The sequence below is a fragment of the Salmo trutta genome, chromosome 16 (genome assembly GCF_901001165.1).
Source record: "Salmo trutta chromosome 16, fSalTru1.1, whole genome shotgun sequence".
In the NCBI taxonomy this organism is placed as follows: domain Eukaryota; kingdom Metazoa; phylum Chordata; class Actinopteri; order Salmoniformes; family Salmonidae; genus Salmo; species Salmo trutta.
Genome location: NC_042972.1, coordinates 7,250,237 through 7,264,197, shown reverse-complemented (window position 1 = coordinate 7,264,197; position 13,961 = coordinate 7,250,237). Strand labels below are relative to the sequence as shown.

General features: G+C 43.6%; 1 protein-coding gene and 1 long non-coding RNA gene across 3 annotated transcripts in view; one reads left to right on the top strand and one right to left on the bottom strand.

The window, feature by feature from the left end:
- The first annotated feature begins 1,018 nt into the window (after window positions 1-1,018).
- Window positions 1,019-13,961, top strand: part of dag1 (dystroglycan 1) — a 60,432-nt gene continuing 47,489 nt past the window's right edge. The window contains exon 1 of one of the 2 annotated variants that reach the window (XM_029692879.1): window positions 1,019-1,583. The gene's annotated coding sequence lies outside the window, so the exon portion shown is untranslated. Of the gene's footprint in view, window positions 1,584-1,866; window positions 1,918-13,961 lie in introns of those variants that run through there. The other variant, XM_029692880.1, reaches the window with a different exon arrangement.
- Window positions 4,165-6,123, bottom strand: LOC115150021 (uncharacterized). Its single transcript, XR_003867034.1, has 3 exons — window positions 5,707-6,123; window positions 4,887-5,667; window positions 4,165-4,577 (listed from the first exon to the last, which is right to left on the bottom strand). It is a non-coding gene; the product is annotated as an uncharacterized LOC115150021 (long non-coding RNA).

The window sequence follows — 13,961 nt, the reverse complement described above, 5'->3', positions numbered from 1 at the left end:
TGTATTGAATTCAAAACAAAATAAATTTAGTTGAGAATGTAAACATTATATTTTCAATGGATGTTGAAATCAAAAACCAAACAATTGAAAGCAAAATGTATAGAATTGTAAACAAAAAATAAGACATCAAAAGAAAAACCCAAATAATTGTAAGCAAATCATTTTAAAGCGAGAGCAAAACTCTATGGGACAGTTGGGACAGTTTCTATGGGACTCTGCTGGGACAGTTTAACCAAAAACGATTTTTGCATTCGTTTTAAAATATTTTTTTTGTATCATTTGTCATAGAGTTTTGCTCTCGTTTTAAAATGATTTCCTTACAATTATTTGGGTTTTTCTTTTGATGTCTTATTTTTTGTTTACAATTCTATACATTTTGCTTTCAATTGTTTGGTTTTTGATTTCAACATCCATTACTCCACCCGTCCTCTAAAATATAATGTTTACATTCTCAACTTTATTTTTCATGTTCACGATTTATTTTATTTTGAATTCAATACATATGGCGTGAAATTGACACCATATACACTGAATTAGAGAACGTTGGAAATAAATGAAGAGAGAATGTGGGGGCGGAGTAATTCGAGGCGCTGCCTCTCTCTCTCTCCCTCCCTCTCTCTCTCTCTCTCTCTCCCTCCCTCTCTCTCTCTCTCTCTCTCTCCCTCCCTCTCCCTCCCTCCCTCCCTCCCTCCCTCTCTCCCTATCTCTCTCTCTCTCCCTCCCTCTCTCCCTCCCTCCCTCCCTCCCTCCCTCCCTCCCTCCCTCTCCCTCCCTCCCTCCCTCCCTCTCTCTCTCTCTCTCTCCCTCCCTCCCTCCCTCCCCCTCTCTCTCTCTCCCTCCCTCCCTCCCTCCCTCCCTCCCTCCCTCCCTCCTCTCTCTCTCTCTCTCCCTCCCTCCCTCCCTCCCTCCCTCCCTCCCCTCTCTCTCTCTCTCTCTCTCTCTCTCTCCCTCCCTCCCTCCCTCTCTCCCTCCCTCTCTCTCTCCCTCCCTCCCTCCCTCTCTCCCTCTTCAGACCGGGGAAGAGGATTCATTCCTACAGGGCTCTCTTCTCAGACACAGCTCAAACACCTAGCTAGCAGACACTTTGTGTGCACATCGGGGAGAGAGAGAGAGAGGGGGGAGAGAGCAGGCTAAATGGGTGTAATTATACCTCTCTAGTTGATCCGGAAGGTTGTTTTTGCCACCTAGCTCGTCATGTGATTGCCCCTGGCTTCATATGCTTAGGTTTTTTTTTGTTAACTTGATTTCCAGCCCAGCAGTAGCCCACATACCATCGCAGAGAAGCCAAGTAGGACTTGTAATCAAATACCAGTGGCGCGTTTTTTAGTAGGTTGGGGCTGTTGCTTTCCAAAAAGGTGGCGGACCCGACACAAGCTTCGTGTGGAGACTGTCACTTCAACTCGAGGTCGAAGGAAAAAGGCAACAGCCGAACGCAAGTAGACCTGACACCTTTGTTTTTTTTGTCGGAGACGTCCCGAGAAGGAGTGTCTCACTCCCGAACCGGTCTGTTCCCGTAGTGATCTTTTCAATCCCGCTACAAACAAGAGGATTTCAAGGAATATAATATATGCGCAGATTAAAAGGTCAGTTCCCGATATAAGGGTTTTTATATTTTTTAAATCTCTTGTCTTCTATGTGACATTCGATTCTTGGATCTACTGATCGAGTCTGCCGGCTCTGTCAGTGAAAGTGTTCAATTTCAGCATAAGAATAATATTCAAGGAGATGGAGAGAGTGAACATTATTTGCCTTCCCTCTGTGGATACAAATATGAGGGTACGGGCAACACACGATTGCGTTTGCTATATATATATATATATATACATACACACACACACACACACACACACACACACACACACCATTTAGCTCGCCAAACTAGCTAAATTAGCTATGTGAATTCGGTGCATGGATCGGGTAAGTGTATCAGTGTAGCGAGCTACTTCGTGCCATTAGCTAGAGAATGGTAAAGTTCCCAAAGTCATGCCCAGAGATCTGGCTAGCTGTCCAGCGTTGTCTGAGGTGGGTCCTCCGCGGTAGCGAGCCTTCTGCCTGCTACTTAGCTAGCTTCTATTTCAGACTTGTTTTGCCCCCTTGCAGCTGCTGGTGTTAGTCAAGTCACTGCTGGTCGTTTCCTGGCTTTCAAACGGGACTAAAAACAGGTGCATTGCAAGTAGATATGTGATGACTGTTTGATATGGTATTCACTAGCTAATAACATTCATTGACTTTCTTTATTTGACCCAATGTAATGGGTTTCGTGCAGTGCTTGACTTGGGCAGGAGCTTACCGGAGCTTGAGTACTGGCACCTCAAATGTTTTACTGCTTGTGTTCCTGTTCCTCTTATAGAATATCATCTCAAAAAGTATTGTGGATCTCCTGCACCTAAATATAAACAGTACCGGCACCCAAACTGAGTACCGGAATCTATTTTAGTCCAAGTCAAGCACTGGTTTCGTGGGTGAATTGGCTAGTTAATGTGTTATAGCTATTGACATCACTTGCAAGGAATGTACAGAGAGATCAGCAAGGTGAAGTTACTGAAGGGCTGGCTATAGCGATAACTGTGTTATGTCAACATTATTACATTGGTATGCTACTTTTCAGGGCCTGCCTTGCAAATGATCGGAGGTTTTGTTGTTGTTTGATAGTTTATTAGATCACATTACAGTAACCATAAGTTATATAATGTTGGATTGGCTGGGTCTGTAGACTTATTGCATATTTTCTCTTCTACGTAGAACATATAGATGGGTTTTATTGAATAAAGTCTACTGGTTGATGTTACCCAGTGTTGTTACACGGTTGCCTCTGACTCGCTGAAAACGTGATTTATCCAGCTAGATCCGATTCCACATTATGACAGGCTGGTGGGAGCCAGGACGGTATTTATTTCATGTAGGTTTACAGCTGCTACATTGCCTTGCGTAAGAGCGAGACCCTTTTCAAACCACCCAATTTACTAACATTGGATCACAAAATGAGAATACACCGTATTACGTTCATCACCGCTCTGTAACATTCATACCGCAATGTTACAATGTCGCGTAATTATCCTGCTACAGCTTGGCTATCTATACTGTTTGATTTACATGAAAATAACTCTGGGGGATAATTGATTCAATGGTAAAAGTGTGTTGTAATGTTACCAGGGATATGTTTTAATATTTTACTCACGTACCAGTTCTCCATGGAGACTGTTTGAAACCTTCCAGTTGGGGGGATATCTATATTCTGTCTATTGACCGAATGGCCAAATGCTTTCTCTCAGTCTGAGGCTGAATGTACAGCAGAGAAACATTTATGGAGGCTATCACTACACTTTCATTCTTAACAACAACAAAAAAACAGTGTCTTGATGACGTCACCCTGTTGTAAGTGGATAACCTATCATTTATTTTTTTGTTTTTCGAGGCATTGGTGTGGGATCCTAGGCTGCTATTTTTAGGTTCCTTCTCAGAAGTGTTTTCCCCCCCAAGGTGCACTTAAACACTTAGGAAGAGCGATTGATTTGTGTTTTCACTGAACCCAATAGACACCCAGTAGATCAGTGTGTGTGTGTTTGTTTAGCGTTCTGATTCATTGGGGAATCATTCACATTTTATCATAGCTATTTAGATACAGTTTAAGTCCATCAACCTTGGCTGCTTGCCTGCTAGGAGTGGCATTGCATTCTGAAGCATAAAAACTGTTTCTAATAATGAACAACAGTGACCCATATCGAGAGACAAGAGGTTTATACAATTATGTCTCCGTGTGTCCTATTTTCAAAAGTGTTGTTTTTTTTTAAAATTGGTTTGTGGCTCTCTACTTTCGGTGGTTTCACTAGTGGAAAATATATTTTTTTAATGATTTGACTTGGCCAATCATTTCTATGCCTTCACTATTTCATGAAGCAACAGTGCGGTCGTTTTAACCTCAAAGCTGCTGCTCTGTAATTAAACAATCCTTAAGTGCTTATACTATAAACATGGAATGCCTTCTGGAAACTGAAAACAATATGTGCGTCCCTAATGAAACCCTATTACCTATGTAGTGCACTACACCCATAGAAAAATAAAGGTGCTATCTAGAACCTAAAAGCGTTCTTTCGGCTGTCCCCACAGGAGAACCCTTTGAAGATCCCTTTTTTGGTTCCAAGGAGAACTCTTTTGGGTTCCATGTAAAACCCTTTTCACAGAGGGTTCTACATGGGACCCAAAGGGATTGTACATAGGAACCAAAAAGGGTTATTCTATGAGGATAGTCGAAGAACCCCTTTTGAAAATGTTTTTTTTTCTAGGAGTGTACTTTTGACCAGAGCCCATAGGGCGCTTGCTCACAGCATAGACTAGTAATATAGTAGTACCACCTCTTCATGACCCTAATACATCATGTAGTAATATAGTAGTACCACCTCTCTATGACCCTAATACATCATGTAGTAATATAGTAGTACCATCTCTCTATGACCCTAATACATCATGTAGTAATATAGTAGTACCACCTCTCCATGGCCCTAATACATCATGTAGTAATATAGTAGTACCACCTCTCTATGACCCTAATACATCATGTAGTAATATAGTAGTACCATCTCTCTATGACCCTAATACATCATGTAGTAATATAGTAGTACCACCTCTCCATGGCCCTAATACATCATGTAGTAATATAGTAGTACCACCTCTCCGTGACCCTAAAACATCATGTAGTAATATAGTAGTACCACCTCTCTATGACCCTAATACATCATGTAGTAATATAGTAGTACCACCTCTCTATGACCCTAATACATCATGTAGTAATATAGTAGTACCACCTCTCTATGACCCTAATACATCATGTAGTAATATAGTAGTACCACCTCTCTATTACCCTAATACAACATGTATAGTAGTACCACCTCTCTATGACCCTAATACATCATGTATAGTAGTACCACCTCTCCATGACCCTAATACATGATGTAGTAATATAGTAGTACCACCTCTCTATGACCCTAATACATCATGTAGTAATATAGTAGTACCACCTCTCTATGACCCTAATACATCATGTAGTAATATAGTAGTACCACCTCTCTATGACCCTAATACATCATGTAGTAATATAGTAGTACCACCTCTCTATTACCCTAATACAACATGTATAGTAGTACCACCTCTCTATGACCCTAATACATAATGTAGTAATATAGTAGTACCACCTCTCCATGACCCTAATACATGATGTAGTAATATAGTAGTACCACCTCTCTATGACCCTAATACATCATGTATAGTAGTACCACCTCTCCATGACCCTAATACATCATGTAGTAATATAGGGGTACCACCTCTCTATGACCCTAATACATCATGTAATAATATAGTAGTACCACCTCTCCATGACCCTAATACATGATGTAGTAATATAGTAGTACCACCTCTCCATGACCTTAATACATCATGTAGTAATATAGTAGTACCACCTCTCCATGGCCCTAATACATCATGTAATAATATAGTAGTACCACCTCTCTATGACCCTAATACATCATGTAGTAATATAGTAGTACCCCCTCTCCATTACCCTAATACATCATGTAGTAATATAGTAGTACCACCTCTCCATGGCCCTAATACATCATTTAGTACCACCTCTCCATGACCCTAATACATCATGTAGTAATATAGTAGTACCACCTCTCTATGACTCTAATACATCATGTATAGTAGTACCACCTCTCTATGACCCTAATACATCATGTAGTAATATAGTAGTACCATCTCTCTATGACCCTAATACATCATGCATAGTAGTACCACCTCTCCATGACCCTAATACATCATGTAGTAATATAGTAGTACCACCTCTCTATGACCCTAATACATCATGTAGTAATACAGTAGTACCATCTCTCTATGACCCTAATACATCATGTATAGTAGTACCACCTCTCCATGACCCTAATACATCATGTAGTAATATAGTAGTACCACCTCTCTATGACCCTAATACATCATGTAGTAATATAGTAGTACCACCTCTCCATTACCCTAATACAACATGTATAGTAGTACCACCTCTCTATGACACTAATACATAATGTAGTAATATAGTAGTACCATCTCTCTATGACCCTAATACATCATGTATAGTAGTACCACCTCTCCATTACCCTAATTCATCATGTAGTAATATAGTAGTACCACCTCTCCATGACTCTAATACATCATGTAGTAATATAGTAGTACCAGCTCTCTATTACCCTAATACATCATGTAGTACCACCTCTCCATGACCCTAATTCATCATGTAGTAATATAGTAGTACCTCCTCTCTATGACTCTAATACATCATGTAGTAATTTAGTAGTACCACCTCTCTATGACCCTAATACATAATGTAGTAATATAGTAGTACCATCTCTCCATGACCCTAATACATCATGTAGTAATATAGTAGTACCACCTCTCTATGACCCTAATACATCATGTAGTAATATAGTAGTACCATCTCTCTATGACCCTAATACATCATGTATAGTAGTACCACCTCTCCATGACCCTAATACATCATGTAGTAATATAGTAGTACCACCTCTCTATGACCCTAATACATCATGTAGTAATATAGTAGTACCACCTCTCTATGACCCTAATACATCATGTATAGTAGTACCACCTCTCCATGACCCTAATACATAATGTAGTAATATAGTAGTACCACCTCTCTATGACCCTAATACATCATGTAGTAATATAGTAGTACCACCTCTCTATGACCCTAATACATAATGTAGTAATATAGTAGTACCACCTCTCTATGACCCTAATACATCATGTAGTAATATAGTAGTACCACCTCTCTATGACCCTAATACATCATGTAGTACCACCTCTCTATGACCTTAATACATCATGTAATAATATAGTAGTACCACCTCTCTATGACCCTAATACATCATGTAGTAATATAGTAGTACCACCTCTCCATGACCCTAATACATCATGTAGTAATATAGTAGTACCACCTCTCCATGACCCTAATACATCATGTAGTAATATAGTAGTACCACCTCTCCGTGACCCTAATACATCATGTAGTAATATAGTAGTACCACCTCTCTATGACCCTAATACATCATGTAATAATATAGTAGTACCACCTCTCTATGACCCTAATACATCATGTAATAATATAGTAGTACCACCTCTCTATGACCCTAATACATCATGTAATAATATAGTAGTACCACCTCTCCATGACCCTAATACATCATGTAATAATATAGTAGTACCACCTCTCCATGACCCTAATACATCATGTAGTAATATAGTAGTACCATCTCTCCATGACCCTAATTCATCATGAAGGTGTTTATCATTATAATGGTGTGAACATGACAGAGTTCTTCCATAGACCCTTCGGTTCAGAGTTGATTCATAATTGTAGTGCTCTCAGGTGAACCTTGTGACATGATAAGGGGTTTGAACTATCTGTGTGTGTGTACACACAGCACAAACACTCTCAGGACCCTGGTCTAAAGTAGTGCACTATAAAGAGAATAGGGTGCCAGAGTCCTACTGACCCTGGTCTAAAGTAGTGCACTATAAAGGGAATAGGGTGCCAGAGTCCTACTGACCCTGGTCTAAAGTAGTGCACTATAAAGAGAATAGGGTGCCAGAGTCCTACTGACCCTGGTCTAAAGTAGTGCACTATAAAGGGAATAGGGTGCCAGAGTCCTACTGACCCTGGTCTAAAGTAGTACACTATAAAGAGAATAGGGTGCCAGAGTCCTACTGACCCTGGTCTAAAGTAGTGCACTATAAAGGGAATAGGGTGCCAGAGTCCTACTGACCCTGGTCTAAAGTAGTACACTATAAAGAGAATAGGGTGCCAGAGTCCTACTGACCCTGGTCTAAAGTAGTGCACTATAAAGGGAATAGGGTGCCAGAGTCCTACTGACCCTGGTCTAAAGTAGTACACTATAAAGGGAATAGGGTGCCAGAGTCCTACTGACCCTGGTCTAAAGTAGTGCACTATAAAGGGAATAGTGTGCCAGAGTCCTACTGACCCTGGTCTAAAGTAGTGCACTATAAAGGGAATAGGGTGCCAGAGTCCTACTGACCCTGGTCTAAAGTAGTGCACTATAAAGGGAATAGGGTGCCAGAGTCCTACTGACCCTGGTCTAAAGTAGTGCACTATAAAGGGAATAGTGTGCCATTTGGATGCGGGCCTCTCTGTCTGCATCAGCACACAGGACTGTGTGGTTGTTCCCACTTCAGCTGGAGCGTTGGAGCCTAACCTACATATGCTCTGATGGTTGTATATAACCTGCGGTGGGGTTGTTTTATAGGGTATGGGCAAGGTTTGGGAGGGAGTCGGGATTATCAGTCGGTGGTGCTGCACTGAAGCACTAGAAAGCAACAAAGGTATAGACTTTACACGCTTAAAAAAAATACGATTTTATAAGGTTGAAGTCTGTATTGTAAAATATATGTTCTCGATGACTTAGGCTTCCTGGTTAGCCCTAAATAAAGGCAAAATATAAGGGTTCTTTTGGGGGTTATTTTGTTTGGTGAACAAATTGTTCCTCCTGGAACTACAAAGTGTTGTCTGACCTACAAGGACAAGCTAAATAACACTTTATGGTTCTTGGTAGGCATACCTTTTGTATGGGTCCAAAAGGTGTATCTAAAGTTCTATGCTGGAATTCTATAGAATGTTAAGAATGTCTCTTTAGAAGAAAACAACATTCTGATTCAACTGCCTTGGAGGTCTCTCCTGAGATGAGACGCTCTGTTGAAACTGAGCTGGGTCTCAAATGGTGCACAGACAGACTTGTTTTACAAGGCATGATGGAAGCATTGTGTGGTTTACTTTATTCCTACTGTAGGCTAAAACGTTGATGTTTTTTTCTGTCTTTTCTAATCGATATTCCTTCGAAGGCATTTTTTTATTTTTTTACCTTAGCTTATTCAATACCTTTCAAAATGTTCATGGTTAGTGTACTTGTATAGGCAGACTAGGCACAAAGGCAGGATGGATATTGGCTGAAAAAACAGCATTAGTTAGCATTTGGTCTGGACTTCCAGACAGTGTGCATTGTAGAAGTAGGGCTACTGAACCACTGTTGACACTTCAATCTGACAGAGGACATTCTCTCTCTCTCTCTCCCACTGATCAGAAATGTGGATGAAGCATTTTCACAGTCTCTGGTTTCTCTTGTTTTCATGAATCATCCCACATCTTTATAGAATATGAAACTAGGGCTCTGGACTGTGACCATGTAGTCACATTTTCCCTGTGCAAGTTACAGTTTCACAAATGCTATAGCTTGTTGAAGCACAAAGCTCTGAATACAGTCAGCACTCAAGCCAACATTTGACGGAAACAATTAGACCTAGTCTAGCAACTAAACTTCCACATAGTATCTGTCAGAAGTGGCTAGTTGTTAGAGCTGTGTTATTCTCCTCTGTTATTGTTGTGTCTTTGTGTAACGTCCTAATGGATTGTGTTTTTAGGAGTCATTATAATCATGTTATCCTATATTATCTGATCTCATCATTCTCTCTACAGATAATCCTCCATCACTAATATTCTTAACTGAGAGCAGCTTTTAGCCCGAGCTGCTCTGCCCACAGTGAGAAGCAGTGCCTCAACAGTAGCAGTGTAGTGAGATGCTTCATTCTCCAGCGCTGCAGTCAGTGGATGGAGGTGCTCTTTGACGTCTGTGAATGGTCATTTTTGGTGAAGGGGAGAAGTGTGTGTGTGTGTGTGTGTGTGTGTGTGTGTGTGTGTGTGTGTGTGTGTGTGTGTGTGTGTGTGTGTGTGTGTGTGTGTGTGTGTGTGTGTGTTGTGATCTAGGTGAGAGGAGCTGGGTTCGGGTAGCAAGAGGGTAGTTGTGTGTGATTCTGAGCCAGATGTTGTAAGAAACACATTGTTTAGGTCTATGTTTACTGCTAGGGCAGGTAGCCAAGTGAATGGCCCGTTTTTACAATTGTAAAGCTAGGCTTAGTTCTAAATCAATCGAGTAACAACACACTGAGTTATCCAATCATTATCTGTCCTCATGCGGCAGGTAGCCTAGTGGTTAGAGCGTTGAGCCAGTAGCCCGAAAGGTTGCTAGATCGAATCCCCGAGCTGACAAAGTAAAAATCTGTCATTCTGTCCCTGAACAAGGCAGTTAACCCACTGTTCCAAGGCTGTCATTGTAAATAAGAATTTGTTCTTAACTGACTTGTCTAGTTAAATAAAGGTTAAATAAATAAAGTATACATTGAGGAGTTTACATAGTTGTAAATGAACCAGAGCATCACATTGATAATGAACTAAAAACCCCCTATATCCGGTCGCCTATAGTAGATGAAAGAGTTCTGATAATAACCTATATCAGGTCTGATATTGTTTCCAGGGTGATGATGATTGTTTCCTGTTGTGTTCAACATGAAAGGGTGCCTGCTATGTAAGGAGTGCATCCCAAATGGCACCCTATTCCCTATATAGTGCACTACTCCCCTTTAGACCCTGGTCAAATGAAATGCACTAAATGGCAATTTGGGATGCAGGCAAGGTGACTCTGGGTGAGGCTATCATTAGTTCAGCTACATTAACACAACACCACTGGGACAACTTTATTACCCTGAATGGTTTCAATGGTTAGCCGATTTAACATCATGGAACCCTTTGTGTTTTGGGTAGGTACTATCAGTAACTTACTGGTTATCCATTTTAACATCATGGACCCTTTGTGTTTTGGGTGGGTACTATCAGTAACTTACTGGTTATCCATTTTAACATCATGGAACCCTTTGTGTTTTGGGTGGGTACTATCAGTAACTTACTGGTTATCCATTTTAACATCTTGTTTGTTTCTGTGATCCTTTTTCATTCTTTCACAGTGATGCCAAATGAAAATTTGAAGTTCTGTTCTATTACCCATGGTGCTAAGGTAGAGTACTAGGTTGTATATATGTCTTTCTCACAACATAGATTTGATCTCAATGAGAATAACCTGTATAACTAAAGGTTAAATTAAGTATGAAGGACATTTTTATTTATTTATCTAGGCAAGCCAGTTAAGAACAAATTCTTATTTTACAATGACTGCCTATACCCGGCCAAACCCTCCCCTAACCCGGACGACACTGAGCCAATTGTGCACCGCCCTATGGGACTCCAGATCACGGTCGGTTGTGATACAGCCCGGGATTGAGCCAGGGTCTGTATTGACGCCTCTAGCACTGAGATGCAGTGCCTTAGACTGCTGCGTCACGCGGGGCTGTTGGGTATTTACAGCACACGACTGTTAGCCTATATGACAGGAGTTGTTGAACTAGAGGTAACCTGTTTGATGGAGACAAACAATGAAATCTTCCACCTGGCTATTGGTATTGAAGCCATGAGTTTCTGGACGTGTCTTAAATGGCACCCTATTCCCTATATAGTGCACTACTTTTGACCAGGGCCCGTAGGGAAGTAGTGTACTATGTAGGGAATATGGGGGCCATTTGGTATGTTGTCTCTGTCAATAGAGCGGTCCAGAGTGGAGGGGGGAAGCAGAGAACATGGCTATGCTACTTCTCACAGTTAAACAGCACAGCTCTGTTTTCACACTGACCAGTGTCTTTACACTTAAATAGAGGACATTGTTCCTGGTTGGAGGGCTTTACTTTACTCACTCACTCATCGTCACCCCACAATACACACACAGGCTATGCATGCATGGACAGGCGTGCATATATACACACACACACACACACACACACACACACACACACACACACACCCCTCTACTAGTTCAAACACACACACACACACACACACACACACACACACACACACACACACACACACACACACACACACACACACACACACACACACACACACACACACACACACACACACACACACAGCCTTTAAGTTAAGGCTTTCTGTCACACATTTCACAAGGCTGCAGGAATGTAAGCACTGGGAGCACAGAGACACTCAGTTTCCCCCATTTTGTTGTTGTCTCAGTTGAAAGAGCCAGTGATGGTGAGACAGAATGGGTCCTGTGTTTTACTGTGAAGCCCATCGTCACTGAACACCGACGACAACATGCATTCCTTCAATCAGAACATCAACAGTCACAATGCCGCCGGCGATGACTCACCCAATGGCGTCACGCAGCTTTTTGGTTAAGGGCTTGCCTTGCTTTGCCGTTGGAAAGACAGGAAGTCGTAGGAATTAAATGTCTAGATTGATTTTCACCGGGCGTGGCAAGGAGGTTGGTATATTGGTCTAATGTGTAAAATCACAACGAGGGCCAAGGGCCTGTATAGCCTACACTACCAATCATTTATGAAAAGACAGAAAACAATCAAAGACGGTATTCAAAGACGGTAATCCAATTGTGTCAATGGATTTCTTGTGTATTGTATATATATGACAATTGTAAATAGCGTCAAATACGGATGTTTTAATTTCCCGCAAGTCAACAGCTCAACCAACGTTTTTAGATGTGTTACTTCAGTGACAAATCTTCATCACTGATTTTACTAGCCTGTGTGTTTCAGAGGGCAGTGCCAGGGCTAGGGGGTTTGGAGGGCAGTGCCAGGGCTAGGGGGTTTGGAGGGCAGTGCCAGGGCTAGGGGGTTTAGAGGACAGTGCCAGGGCTAGGGGGTTTAGAGGGCAGTGCCAGGGCTAGGGGGTTTGGAGGGCAGTGCCAGGGCTAGGGGGTTTGGAGGGCAGTGCCAGGGCTAGGGGGTTTAGAGGGCAGTGCCAGGGCTAGGGGGTTTGGAGGGCAGTGCCAGGGCTAGGGGGTTTAGAGGGCAGTGCCAGGGCTAGGGGGTTTAGAGGGCAGTGCCAGGGCTAGGGGGTTTGGAGAGCAGTGCAAGGGCTAGGGGGTTTGGAGGGCAGTGCCAGGGCTAGGGGGTTTGGAGGGCAGTGCCAGGGCTAGGGGGTTTGGAGGGCAGTGCCAGGGCTAGGGGGTTTGGAGGGCAGTGCCAGGGCTAGGGGGTTTAGAGGACAGTGCCAGGGCTAGGGGGTTTGGAGGACAGTGCCAGGGCTAGGGGGTTTGGAGGGCAGTGCCAGGGCTAGGGGGTTTAGAGGGCAGTGCCAGGGCTAGGGGGTTTAGAGGACAGTGCCAGGGCTAGGGGGTTTGCAGGGCAGTGCCAGAGCTAGGGGGTTTAGAGGGCAGTGCCAGGGCTAGGGGGTTTAGAGGGCAGTGCCAGGGCTAGGGGGTTTAGAGGGCAGTGCCAGGGCTAGGGGGTTTGGTGGACAGTGCCAGGGCTAGGGGGTTTAGAGGGCAGTGCCAGGGCTAGGGGATTTGGAGGGCAGTGCCAGGGCTAGGGGGTTTGGAGGGCAGTGCCAGGGCTAGGGGGTTTGGAGGGCAGTGCCAGGGCTAGGGGGTTTAGAGGACAGTGCCAGGGCAAGGGGGTTTGCAGGGCAGTGCCAGGGCTAGGGGGTTTAGAGGGCAGTGCCAGGGCTAGGGGGTTTAGAGGGCAGTGCCAGGGCTAGGGGGTTTAGAGGGCAGTGCCAGGGCTAGGGGGTTTGGTGGACAGTGCCAGGGCTAGGGGGTTTAGAGGGCAGTGCCAGGGCTAGGGGATTTGGAGGGCAGTGCCAGGGCTAGGGGGTTTGGTGGGCAGTGCCAGGGCTAGGGGGTTTGGAGGACAGTGCCAGGGCTAGGGGGTTTAGAGGGCAGTGCCAGGGCTAGGGGGTTTAGAGGACAGTGCCAGGGCTAGGGGATTTGGAGGGCAGTGCCAGGGCTAGGGGGTTTGGAGGGCAGTGCCAGGGCTAGGGGGTTTAGAGGGCAGTGCCAGGGCTAGGGGGTTTAGAGGGCAGTGCCAGGGCTAGGGGGTATAGAGGGCAGTGCCAGGGCTAGGGGGTTTAGAGGACAGTGCCAGGGCTAGGGGGTTTGGAGGGCAGTGCCAGGGCTAGGGGGTTTAGAGGGCAGTGCCAGGGCTAGGGGGTTTAGAGGGCAGTGCCAGGGCTAGGGGGTTTGGAGGAC